Raw genomic sequence first — 12,997 nt, 5'->3', positions numbered from 1 at the left:
TCACTGATTTGGCTTTCCTCCTGCAGTCGGCATCATTGCAATGTGTCTTGTGAGATGGAGGACTTTTCAGATTGGTGTCGGACATATGTGGGTTTGGACTTGGTTTGGGCAGCACTGGGTTGGGATGTTCTTTTGATGCGCACTTAACCTTTATACAAAACTCTCTCTTATACATGAGTTTCTGTGGATTTGTTTCTCTAAAGGACCCAGACGAATACACTCCCATTCCTTCCTTATCCGTTTTCCTTCTTCCGCATGTGTACGAGGTGATTAAAATTCCATGGCTTGGATCAGATGCACCTTAGTTCATTTCGCCTTTTAAAACTTTAAAGAGGGTTTTTTGTTTTGTGGGTTTGTTTTATATCTGCAGCAACAGCGGATTCTCCCACTGCAATCCACTGCTGGACTTCCTGGCTGCTGCTTAGACGTGTGTTGATTTTGGATCTAAGTAGAATGAAACAGTTGACAACTTTAAACCTTTCTCTCTGTAACATGATGTTAGTAGTGCACTTAAGAGGATCTATCTCTCTATATCTATCTATCTATCTATCTATCTATCTATCTATCTATCTATCTATCTATCTATAATCTATCATCTATCTTGAATTATCTAGATGAGCTGAATACAATCAAAAGTGACCTTAAGAGGGAAAGAAAGAGGCAGGAGAGTAAGAATCAGAGAAGGATAAGTGAAAATGGAAGTTTATAGTGATCCACTTGCTCTGTTTGAAGATGGACGAGGTTCACTAGCCGAGAAATACAAAAACAAACAGCTTTCAACAGCTGGAAAAGACAGGGACATTGATTCTCCCGGGAGCTCCCAGCAAGGCACACCATGACTGCCTGTGCTGCAGACCAAAGTGTGCCCCAGTCCTTCATTGCTCCAGCTGTCTTTGTGCACAATGGTTGCCTTGTAACATCTTAGACGACATTCTACTGTGATTAATGGCTGATTTTCAATGGCTGATTTTCAAAAGTGGATCACCTGGCCTTTCCTCTTAGTTTTCTTTAGTTAGGAAACTCTGTCGAAACCTGTCTACCTGGGTGATGCTGCTATTTGAATTATTAGAGACATAATTTCCAGTATCTTAGCAACATATAAACTACCCCAGTAAAACAAACTAACAGATTAGTGTTGGTAGAACACTCTGGTTCCGGGATAGTTTAGTATCTGTAACTACAGTATGCTAAATAGTAATTACTTAGACCATATTCAACTGCAGTGGTATATATCCAAGTGACTTAATTTTTTTAGTAAATAAAGAATTGCTTTGGAGAACTCATGTATTAGGCAGGGTCTACTCAGGAAAACAGAACCCACATTAGGTTTGAAAAGAGCTGGAAGAGTTAAGAGAGGGTAACCTGCAGTTAGCTGCTGCAAAAAGGCGACACCACCCTTAAGGCTGGAGGAGGGAGAGAAGAAGAGAAGGTGGCATCCCCATCCTTGGAAGCCAGGGACGCTGAACAGGAGTGGGACTCTTGGAGGAGAGAGTGATGGATGGTCAGACCACCAAAGGAGGTGGAACTAGGAAGACGGGGGCTTTGGGGCAGGAGCTGAGCCTGGTGAGGTTGTGGGATGAGCTTTGGACTGCTAGTCACCACTTCTGTGGTTCAAGCCCGCTCACTGCTCTGAGGGAGAAAGATGAAGCTGTCTGTTCCCATAAAGAGCTGCAGTCTTGGAAACCTTGTGTGAGCCTGGAGTGAGTTGAAAGCAACTCAATGGCAGTGGGTTTGTTTCTCTGTTATCGGTTTGCTTTCTTTCTGCGTCTGGTTTAGTTTTGGAACTACGCGCAATATTTAGAATCTGCCAGTGATCCCTCTGGAAGAGTTAGGGGGAGGTGATCTGGATGTACTCTTTCTCAGGTTTCCCAACCTCCCACTAATGCCTCCATTGGAACTTGAAGTATGTTTTGCAAAACTTAGGGCAGAGTAGAAGGCTAGAAAGTAAATTTAAGAGCGAAAGTCCAGGTAGCAAACAAATACAGTTTATAATCGATACCAAAGAAAAGTCTGGCACTTGAAAGCACATTCAGATTTCATTTTTATTTGTCCAAATGAATTCAAAGGATACAAACAAGTGCAAAAATACAAACCAACATAGTAATAGATTAATATCAGGTGATAGAATGATAGCTTGTGTATGAACATCTGTGTGCACTCACATGTACATGCATATGCATATTCTGATTTATTTCCATTTTCAATTTTTTACATTTAATAGTTCATAGATAAAATTATAATGATATGAACAACTTAGAAACAGGAGTGGGAGCAGATTGTCCAATTGATGAACCCCTCCTTGAACCACTTAAGATGGTCAGTAAACATGTAAGCCTATTTTAAACATCTCATTAATTTTGTCTTTACATCTTTTCTTAAAAGATGGGATGGGTACTGATACGTTTCAAATAATGAGCTATTCAACGTAGATTTTCTAACTCTAGCCTTTATGCACACCTATAGTAAGTCATATTAAGTGTGATTATTAAGCCATTTATTGGTTTAATTGCAGTGGGATTTAAATAGCACAGACATTTCAGCACGCACAATGCAGGGGCAGCCACAGTCCTGGGCAAGCACTACCTTTCCGTAGTTGCAAATCATTGTCATCACTCCCAAAGGAGGCCCCGGCACACTACAAGGGGACACTCCATTGTCCCCTCCTTATCTCTTTGAAGCCACTACCCTATTTTCTGGCATTCTATATTTCTTTTTCTGTATACTTTATAGAAATGCAATATATGACCTATTATGTCTGACATCTTTCACTTAGGATAATGTTTTCAGAGTTGGTCTATTTTGTAACATGTATCTCATTCTTTTTATGGCTCGATAATATTCCATTTATGGAAATACCACTTGTGTTTACTCTTTCATCTATTGGTTAAGTATTTGGTTGATTCTACTTTATGGTATTCTTTATGGTGCTGCTATAGATGTTGATATACAAGGATCTCTTTGAGTTTCTGCTTCCAAGTGTTTTAGGTATGCATGTAGCAGTGGGATTGCTGGATCATTTGGTAATGCCATGCTTTACTTTTTGAAGAACTTTTATATTCCCACAAGCAATGACCAAGGCTTCTAAGTTCTCCACATGCTCGCTAGTACTTAGAATAGTCCATTTTTTGTGTCTAATAATCCTTGTAGAGGATGTGACTCACTGCCATCGCGTAGACTCTGGATGATAGAAACCCTAGGATAGGGTGGAAGCATCCGTTGGGTTTCTGAGGCTGTAGGTCTTTGTGGGAGCAGAAGCCTCATCTTTTATCCTGGCCGTAACCCACTGGATCACTAGGTAGTGCTTGCACAGAAAATGTGACGTGCTGTCTCATTGTGCTTTTCCCTAAGTCCTATTGATTTGCTGATAATTGATGTTATTGAGGATATTTTTCATTCATTTGGTGGTCATTTGTACAGCTCCTTTGGTGAAAAGTCTATTCAAGACATTTCCCCATTTTAAAAATTGAGTAGTTTGTCTTTCTGTTGTTAAATGGTAAAGATTCTATAGATATTCTCAATACTAGAACTTCATCCAATACCTGGTTTCCGCCCACATTTTGTAGGCCACCATCTTGGTTTTGTGAGGGCCCTTTGATGGATACTTTAATTTTGTTGAAGTCTACTGTATATATTTCCGTTGTTGTTGTTTCTTTCTATGGTGCTACGGTTCGAGATACGGAGTGTAATGGTTAGGGTTGGAACCGATTTGGCTGAGTCAGGCTGCTGTTAGGTGCTCTTGTTGTTGGTTCTAAATGATAGCAACTCTTTGTACAAGAAAATAAAATGCTGCCTGGTCCTGGGTTAGCTTCCAGGACCATGGCTTGTGGATCCAAGTAACACAAAATCCTTGACCACTTCTATCTTTTCTCTATTTATTATGGTCTAGTTGTGAGGATTTTGGGTTACTCTACATCGAATTGTAATCCACACTGAAGGCTGCAATCCTGGATCTTCATCAGCCACTGTTTCAAGTCCTCTTAATATTCAGCAGGTGGGGTTGTGTCATCTGCATATAGCAGGTTGTTAATAAACCTTCTAAGCCTAATGCCATATACTTTTTCACATAATCCATCTTCTCTAATGATTTGTTCCAAATATAGGTTGGATAAATCTGGTGAAAGGATAAATCCCCGAAACACCTTTTCTGACTTTAAACCAGGCAACATGCCCTTGTTCTATTCACACAACGCTGCTTGAAATTCATGTGTAGGTTCCGCAAGAGTACAATGAGGTGTTCTGGGATTCTCGTTCTTCTAAAAGCTATCTATGGTTTGTTATGATCCATGTGATGAAATTCCTGGGCATAGTCTCAAAAAACAAGTAAAAGTCTTTCTGGTATTCTCTGCTTTCAGCCAAGATCCTTCTGACATCAGCAACGATCTCCCTTGTTCCCCACCCTCTTCTGAATCCGGCCTGAGCCTCTGACAGCTCCTTGGCAATGAACTGCGGCAGCAGTTGGTGGGTAATCTTCAGCACCATTTTACTTGTATGTAATATCAGTGATATTGTTCCATAAATCAATCACTCGCTTGGATTATCTATCTTTGGAATGGGTACAAATATGGATCTCTTCCTGTCAAGTGGCCAAGCAGTTGTCTTCCAAATTTCCTGGCGTAGATAAATGAGCACTTCCTGTATTTCATCAGTTTGCTGGAACATTTCAGTTAGTATCCATTTCTGGAGCCTGGTTTGTAACTAATGCTTCCAGTGCAGCCTGGACGTCTTCAGTATCATTGGTTCTTGTTCGTATGCTACCTGTTGAAATGACTGAGGGTTTTGGACTTCTGCAAGCAGAACTGTTGTCTTATTTTTCAGGTTTGTTTTGGCTATTCAAAACCCTTTGCAATTCCACATCTCCTTCTATGCATTAGAGGTTTCCACGCAATAAGAGAGTCTGTAGCTCACTTTGCAGTGTGTTGGCATCTTAACAATATGAAGACTTCAGTTCACCAACAGGGACACATTTCCATTTAGTAGCTATTTTGTTTCTTTTAGCAGTACTTGTACTTTATAGTATATACATCTTCTGGTTGTTGTTATTTGCCATGGAGTTGGTTCCAGATCATAGCAACAGAAGGAAACCTTGCCCAGTCCTTTGCCATCCATGTAATTGTCATGATGTTTGAGTCCGTGGTGACAGTCCCTGTGTCGCGCTAACTCATCCAGGGTCTGCTTCTTTTACTCTGTACCTCTCTTTTCCAAGCATGATGCTCTCCTCTGGGGACAGATCCCTCCTGAGCACATGCCCAAAGTGCGTGAGATGAAGGCTCATCACCCATGCTGCCAACAAGCCCCCTGGCTGTACTTCTCCCCGACAGATGGATTTGCGATCCTGGCAGCCACAGTGCTTTCACTATTCTTCACCAGAACCAGAACTCAGAGGACATTGTACATTTTAAGTTTCCTTTTGGGGTTGTCCATTGCTGGTGCATAGCAATAGCTGATAGTTATCCCTGACCTGCATGCTGCAGCATGCACTGCGAGATGGGTGCATTAGCTCGAATAAGTATTTGTTACATTCATTAGGGTTTTCTCCATATAAGGATCGTGTCTTCTGTGAGTAGATATCATTTTACTTTTTCTTCTATTTAGGTACTTTTTGTTTCTCTGTCTTGTCGTATGCGTCTGGCTAGTACTTGCAGTTTGATGGCAAATGAGAGTTGTGAAAGTGGGCAGGCATGCATCTCACCTCCTCTAACTTCACAAGGTGGAATAGCTACCGCCGTCATCAGCCATCCACCGGTCACCTTTCTTTTCACAGTCCTGGTGTGTAATCCTTTTCAGACATGTGAAATCCATGTTAAAATCCTTTTAACATGCTGCTGGATTTGGAGGGATTCATTTGTTAAGCAATTAAACCAATCTAATACATAAACCGCTATCAGATTCTTGGTGAGCTAAGACAGATTGCAATTTCTACCTTCTCCATTGATATAAGGGCACAAAAATAAAGAAAGAAATTAGCAAACAAAGAAGGTAGTCTAATACAATTACTTCAATCCTTTCCTCTTGAAAGCTTGAAAACAGAAAAATCTCAGGAAATACCCTCTGAAGCTTCATGCTGCCCCAAAGAAAAGGCTGCTGCTGAAAGCTCTGACAGTTGGTGAAGTTTCAAAACCTCAGGTGAGTCCAACGTTTACATATCCGTGGCATGCACATCCTGAATGTTTTAGATTATAATTAAACTAAAATAAATCAATGAGTGAATTTCTGGGTCTATATTTTTCTACACTACCATGATTAGGTTTCTGTTTCCATTATATACATTGCTGCTTAACAAGACATCCCAATTTAGTGTCTTAAAATAATAAAAAATAGTTATCTCACATAATTTCTATGGTTTGCCGATTCAGAGTAGGCTCCAGCTGAGCAGTCTTTCATGCAATTAGAACCAAAGTCCTGGACGAGAGGGCTAGAGGAGCTGGGGGCTAGTGAGGCATCTATCGATCGATCGATCTCCGTGTCATCTCAGGTCGTTTTCTATGTGGTTTTGCCAAACGCTCAGCAGTTTGAACCCACCAGAGACCCTGGGGGAGCCAGATAAGGCTTTCCTCTCTCATGAAGATTGACAGCCTTACAAAGCCAAAAAGGCACAGTTCTGCTCGGCCTCAAAGGGTCCTGAGTCTGAATAGACTCAATGCCTTGGAGTTTAGTTTTTCCACAGGGACTATTTTGAACTTCCTCCCAGCCTGGCAGTCTCAAGTTGGCAAGGTTCTCTACAAAGAAACTCACTCTGGACAGACGAGGCACCTCTTTTTATGACCTAGGCTCAAAAATCACACAGGGTCATTTCTACCTTGTCATTATCCTATGGGTTGCCCAATCACTAAGGTTGGCCCAGACTCAAGAAGCAGGAAGATGCCGTCTCTCTGTCAGAGAAGAATTAAGAATTTGAGGACATAGTTTCTTGGACTCTGTATTTAAATATTGTTTTATTGTAAAATGCCCTGGATTTAAGTATGAGCTTTTCCCTATGGATCACAGAGGTTAGAGTCAGGTGATACTGTTTTCTTAGTGGCAGGCAAAATACTCAAGAGGAAATAATTGATTTCTTGAGTCCTGAATATGCAACCTTAGCAAAAAGTCATAATTTTACAAAATGTCACCACTTCCAGTACAGAGAAATAAAACTTATCTTCCAGAAAACAATGTTCCATTTCTTTCTTTATGTGAGGTTTAAGAAAATAACACAAAAGCAAAGGCCTTGCAGTACCTGTGGCTAACACTTATTTGCCACCTTCATTTGCATGAACCATATTGTGCTGTTCCTTGGAGCACAGAGCACACAGCTCATTAGCCCTTCAAAGAACATCCTGATGCAAGAATGATGTTCTCTGTGCTGTGCTAACGGAGGTCTCGCTGGATAAATGAAAGGTTGCTCATTTATTTATGATGCAAAAATCTATTATACATTCGGCTGAAAGAATCATTAATTATTAATTTAGAACTCCCTGTCTCCAAGTACAGCTTTTCAAATGCACGAGACATGTTAGTTTTATTAGTTTAACACATGTAATTATCTTCTTTGATAGTGAAGAATGTTCTGTCTCAAAGTGTGTGGCATTGTGGTAGCCTCTACATTCAATAAGGGATCACTAGATTATTTTCATATGGACTCTCCATCATCCTGTATCAAACAGCCAGGAATCATGAGAGATGGATGTCAGTAGCTCATTCATTCACTAGAACATACATTCTTTTTACCCTCAAATAAGATGGCTAATTTATCAATTACATATGGGAGCAAAAATCTTTGCAAGTATCATTGACGTATTTAGTGTGGTCAAGAGTTTCTGGGTGGTGAAAATGATCGAATGCTTAGCTATTACCAATGGAAGTTCAAATTCACCTAAGGGTGCTCCAAAATAAAGGCCTGGTGATCCAAATCTGATAGAGCACAGCAACTAGAAAGCCCACAAACTGCGATTCTACCCCACAACATACGGGGTTGCCAGGAGTCAGAGTAAGTTCGACAGGGCATATAATAGAAGGGCAGTGAGGACAAAATGAGAGTGACATAATTTGTCATAAGTGTTTGATAGCCCGTGAGGTCGTACCTTCACTCACATGAACTGTAGATCATCACATTGTCAAAGGAAAGATCTAGTTTCTGTGTGGTCAGAGGAAGTAGAGATGGCCAACGCCTACGCTGGCAGTTTAAGCTTCTCCAGGAGGGTCATCATCTCTCAATACAGATAGCACAACGCCTCCCCAGCATGCAGTTGAATTGTGACTGTGGTTTTTATTAGGTGGCTATGCATCGGTTCTGACTTATAGCTATCTTATCTGCAATAGACTGAAACATCTTCAAATCTTTCGTGCCATCCTTATAAGCATTTTTGTGCCATCCTTATAATCATTTCCTGTGTGTCAGTCTATCCTGGCAGCCACTCTTTCAGTCCTTTGTGTCAAGAGTGCTCCTCTTTTTTGCTGACCTTTTACCCAGTATGATGTTGGCTCTCCTACTGTTATCTTTAGTACTCACTCCAAATGACCTTCATTGACCTGATGTGTCTAAGTAAGAAGGTCAGTGTGATAGTTAAGTTTTCTGTGCCAACATGTCTCCCGTAGGAACATGTGGGAGGAATTTAGCCTGTCAATCAGGAGGCCGCTTGATTGGAGGGTAACTGAGATAAATGGCTTTCTGAGGCCAGCCTCCTCTTTTTCTCCCTTATGATCCGATCGGCACGCTGCTGCCTGAGCTGGTCTTTTGAGTCAACCACGTGCTGCGCTACCTGTGGGCTGAGCCAACCCACGGATCATGTCATTATGCTGTACATTGCTGGAGCTTGAGGCTCCGTTGGGATCTGCTGTGCTGCTACTAGCCTCTGCTGCACCTCAACTTCTAATCTTCTAATGGTTGCTGCCCGACTTTGTCATGTCTGCTGCCCCTGGGCCAGCTCTGCTCCCTTTGCCTGAGAGCAAATTCTGCTATCTGCTTCCTTGGCCTTAGACCAGTGGCCAGCTTGAGTTGATGGACCTTTAGGATATTAACTATCCCATGAAAGTGAGTTGAACTGAGCCCTCTGTACTGTTGTATGGACTGATTAGCTGTTGTATTCCTTCTTGCTCTGTATATATTCATAAGTTCCCTGGTTTTGTTTCTCTAGAGAGCACTGCCTAACACAGTCCAGGAAGATGGATTATGATTCAGTTGTGAGTTATTGTTAACAGATTTAATTGTGATTGTCATCCAGCTGGGTATAAAATGGGCCATTTTAGAATCAGGAAGTGGGGATTTCACCAGTAGCAAGAGAAAAGAGCCCGGAGTGCTGCATTTCATTTGGACCCTGAGATCCCTGTGCAGTGAATCTTCCAGGAGAAAACATTTACATCACAACTGTCACAGAGAGGAGCAACTGTAGCAGGACCAGAGACCAGAGCACAAGACAGAGGTGGACTTCCCAGTGACCCTGAGTGCTGTTGGTGCAGGAGGCTGACCTGTGGAGTGGGGTGTTTCTGCACACTTAGTTCAGGGAGCTGAGTGCTTTCAGATGGAGACTTACAGCTGAGATTCATGCCCTTTGAGCATTTATTAGCAGCCTGAAAAGAGCTTTGTAACATTGCTGATCAGGGCAGAGACCAGGCCAAAGGACTGTGGGCTGGAGTAAGGCCTACCTACAGGAATGATAGAGAAGATGTGTATTTTTTAACTTAACCCTTGTGTGTGTGTGCATGTTTTTGCATCTGTCTGACTTATAGCTGTACATATCCACCCATGCCATTGAGTCAATTCCAACGCATAGTGACCCCATATAGGGTTTCCAAGACAATAACTCTCTATAGGAACAGACAGATTTACTTTTCTCCTGCTGGATGCTTGTAGGTTTGAATAGCTGAGCTTGCAATTAGCAGTTGAAAGCATAACCTACAGGGTCTTTGTGTGTGTGTGTGTGTTTATTTGCATATTTAAAGGAATCCTCTAAAATCAAAGCAAGAAGTTTAGCTCAACCTTTTGGATCATGAAAATTATGAGTATTAATTAGTATTAAGGAAATATCAAGGGGCTGGGAGAAGGTGATATTACTGATATAAAATATACTCATCCCCTCTTCCATCCCCTCTTCATCCTCTCTGCTATCCCCCACATGAACTCATTCACCCACCCTTCCACACATAAATATATTTAAGTAACACACTCACATATAATCTCACACACCCACACACATATCTCATTGGCGCCCCTAACCTCTGGAAGAACAGGGTAATCGTCTGGCTCCAACACATGGGCAGATTTGCCAAACTCCTGGATTAGACTATACATCCTTTTGTTGTTCAGCAAGGCACAGAATACACAGTCTGACAATAAAAGATAGCAACAAATGGAAAGAAGAGGTTTGGAGTTTAAAATAAAAGGCAAGCAAACTCTTGGTGATTTGTGTCTAATCACTCCAGATTTCCAAGTGAAAGAAATGTAGTGTAAGTCTCCTTATTTCCTTTCCCCACCTCTGGGAATTTGCCCTATAATCCTCATGCCTTGGAAAAACACAAGATCTTTCTTGGGCCATAACCCCTTTCCCACTAGATCTATAATGAGAAGGCATTTTGAAAATTCCCCTCTGTAAAATGTACCCTGCTGTACTCTCCCTCGACCCACAGGAAAGGTTGGAGGTGAAATGAAAAGCCTACTTCCTTTCTGTTCTGATTTTTTGGTAGGATTCAATTGCTTAGAGATAGCCAGCCTTCCATACCTGCAAATTCTACACAGTGAGTCAACCAACTAAGGATAAAAAATATTAGGGATGGAGGGGGGTTATTTGGAAGACAGGAGGAATCCAGAAGTTCCAAAAAAAAAAAAAAAAAGTGCTGCTTGCTGGGCACTGTGCTGATGCATGTGAATGGCTGAATGGCGTGCTGTGTAAGCACGCCCTGAGTTAGCCTCCTGCCTTTTTAGCGAGCCTTAGTTTCTCTCCGGAATTCTTTGTCTGATCTGAGCATTGTTCCCTTCTCACTTATCCACACGCTGCTGTGTGCACCCTTTTTCGCTACGAGAAAAGATGAAGATGCAATTGGCAGAGCAGAGTAATCCCCCCAAGACTAGCAGGGAGCATGAAGTGCTATACACACAGCCTTTCCATTGTACTGGGCAGTCTCGAGTGGGCATTCTAAGTGGCCATTGGCTATTACACATGATCTAGTATGTTATAAACAATGTAGTCATTTAATATTGCCTCTTTAGCAATCACTCATTATGTGATGTATTGGAACATGGAACTCTTTGTTTGGGGCTCTAATCTAATTTGGGAGGGAGTTCTACCCTGTCCTGTAGGGTCTCTGTGAATCAAAACGGACTTGGTGGCATTGAGGTTTATTTTTTGTTTTTTTATGTTCGTAGAGGGTCTGAACCAAGTTTTCTTGGGACTCTGGTCTACAAAGGACAAAAATCTGCACCTTCATCAAAGCCATACTCTATGTATAAAAGCCATCTCAGACACAGAAATCTCAGGACCATCAAAAGAGCCTGTTTCAGATCTTGATCTGAAGTGGCAGAGGTCAAGACCTTAGTGAGGCACCAGAGGTCACAGCACAGAGACTCTGGGCCAGAACAAGAAGATCAGCCCCAAGACGATGAGACGGTGAGTGAGAGCAACAGGGGGGGGAGAGCTTCCTGGTCCAAGAAGACAGAGGCCAAGGGACCATGTGACTGAAAGGCTGAGGACCGAAGGTTGCCTTGGTGGATGCCTCAGAAGTGTTTCTGTGGACCAGTGACTGTATCCTTACTGTTTGTAGGTCTTAACTGTGGAGAACTTGTTAAATCCTATGAGAAACATCAGTAACGATGAGTGTTGTCTGTGAACTCACGGTGGCCACTGTAACAAAGGATCACACCTAGCGTGGCAGTAGAGGGCGGTGGGAGGAATTGTTGGTGCAGGCAAAGACAGAAGGTTGGCGCGTAGAGGCATGTCTGACCCCTGCCTCATCGCATTAGGGAAGCCAGAGAAAGTCGGATATGACTCCCATGTGGGTCACTGTATCTAGCGATGATTTTAAGTATACAGGAGGAATATTACAGATTACATATAATTACTATGCCATTTTATATTAAGGGTTCGATGCCAGTGGAGCTCCGTAAGTTCTCTCAGATTTTGGTATCTGTGAGAGTCCTAAAAGGAGTCTTGGCAGATATTGGACGACAATATATTTTCTAGTCTCAGAATATAGCCCTTCTGTCGAGACACAAAGGTCTATATGGAGACACTCACGGAACCCTGGTGGTGTAGTGGTTACATGTTGGGCTGAGAACCACAAGGTTAGCAGTTCATATCCACCAGCTTCCAATGGGATAAAGATGAACCTTTCTACTCCCATAAATAATTACAGTCTCAGAAACCCACAGGGACAGCTGCGCTTTCTCTATAGGGTTGCTATGAGTCAGAATTGGCTCTATGACACTGAGCGGGATGTGGATATACTTCCCCTAAAATACTCCCAAAGGAACCCTGATCCTGGGAGTGCCAGCCTCGGAGCACCTGATTTAAAAGAGGTCACGTAAGATATTGTCTTCATTAGATACATGGGATAGGATATTGGGTTCATGTTGATTGCTTTATATCATGTTTTAACTTATATAAATGTTATAAATTTACATTTTGTCATAAGTATATACAATTAGCCAAAGTTCTCTCCTCCCTTTTCTTTACCCAGTGATCATTTGCCTAACCCCAAATGCGAGAATATTTCCCTTTCCTCGCTCAAGCAGCTGCACCAAGAGAAAGATAAATTGAGTCAACTTTGGACCAAAATCGATTCTGAACCTCCTGGCAGGAACAATAGTTTTCAGGGAGGAAAAAAGATTTTTAAGTCACAAGGGCTTCAAAATGATGAAGGCCATGAGCATGAATGTTTTCATCAACTCTGAAATGAGCAAGTTCATGAGAAGTAAAATTCTGCTGGCCACGAATTAGGCTCATAGACTGGAAGACGAAACAAGAATTAGAAAGGAAGAAAAAATTAGAGGCTGGCATACTGCCCATGCCCTCTATCCCTGGGGCTTAGT

This window comes from Echinops telfairi, unplaced genomic scaffold, assembly GCF_000313985.2.
Source record: "Echinops telfairi isolate 266 unplaced genomic scaffold, ASM31398v2 ScPeMD7_2010;HRSCAF=2546, whole genome shotgun sequence".
Taxonomy (NCBI): domain Eukaryota; kingdom Metazoa; phylum Chordata; class Mammalia; order Afrosoricida; family Tenrecidae; genus Echinops; species Echinops telfairi.
The sequence above is the reverse complement of the archived record's forward strand: the minus strand, read 5'-3'. Positions refer to the sequence as shown.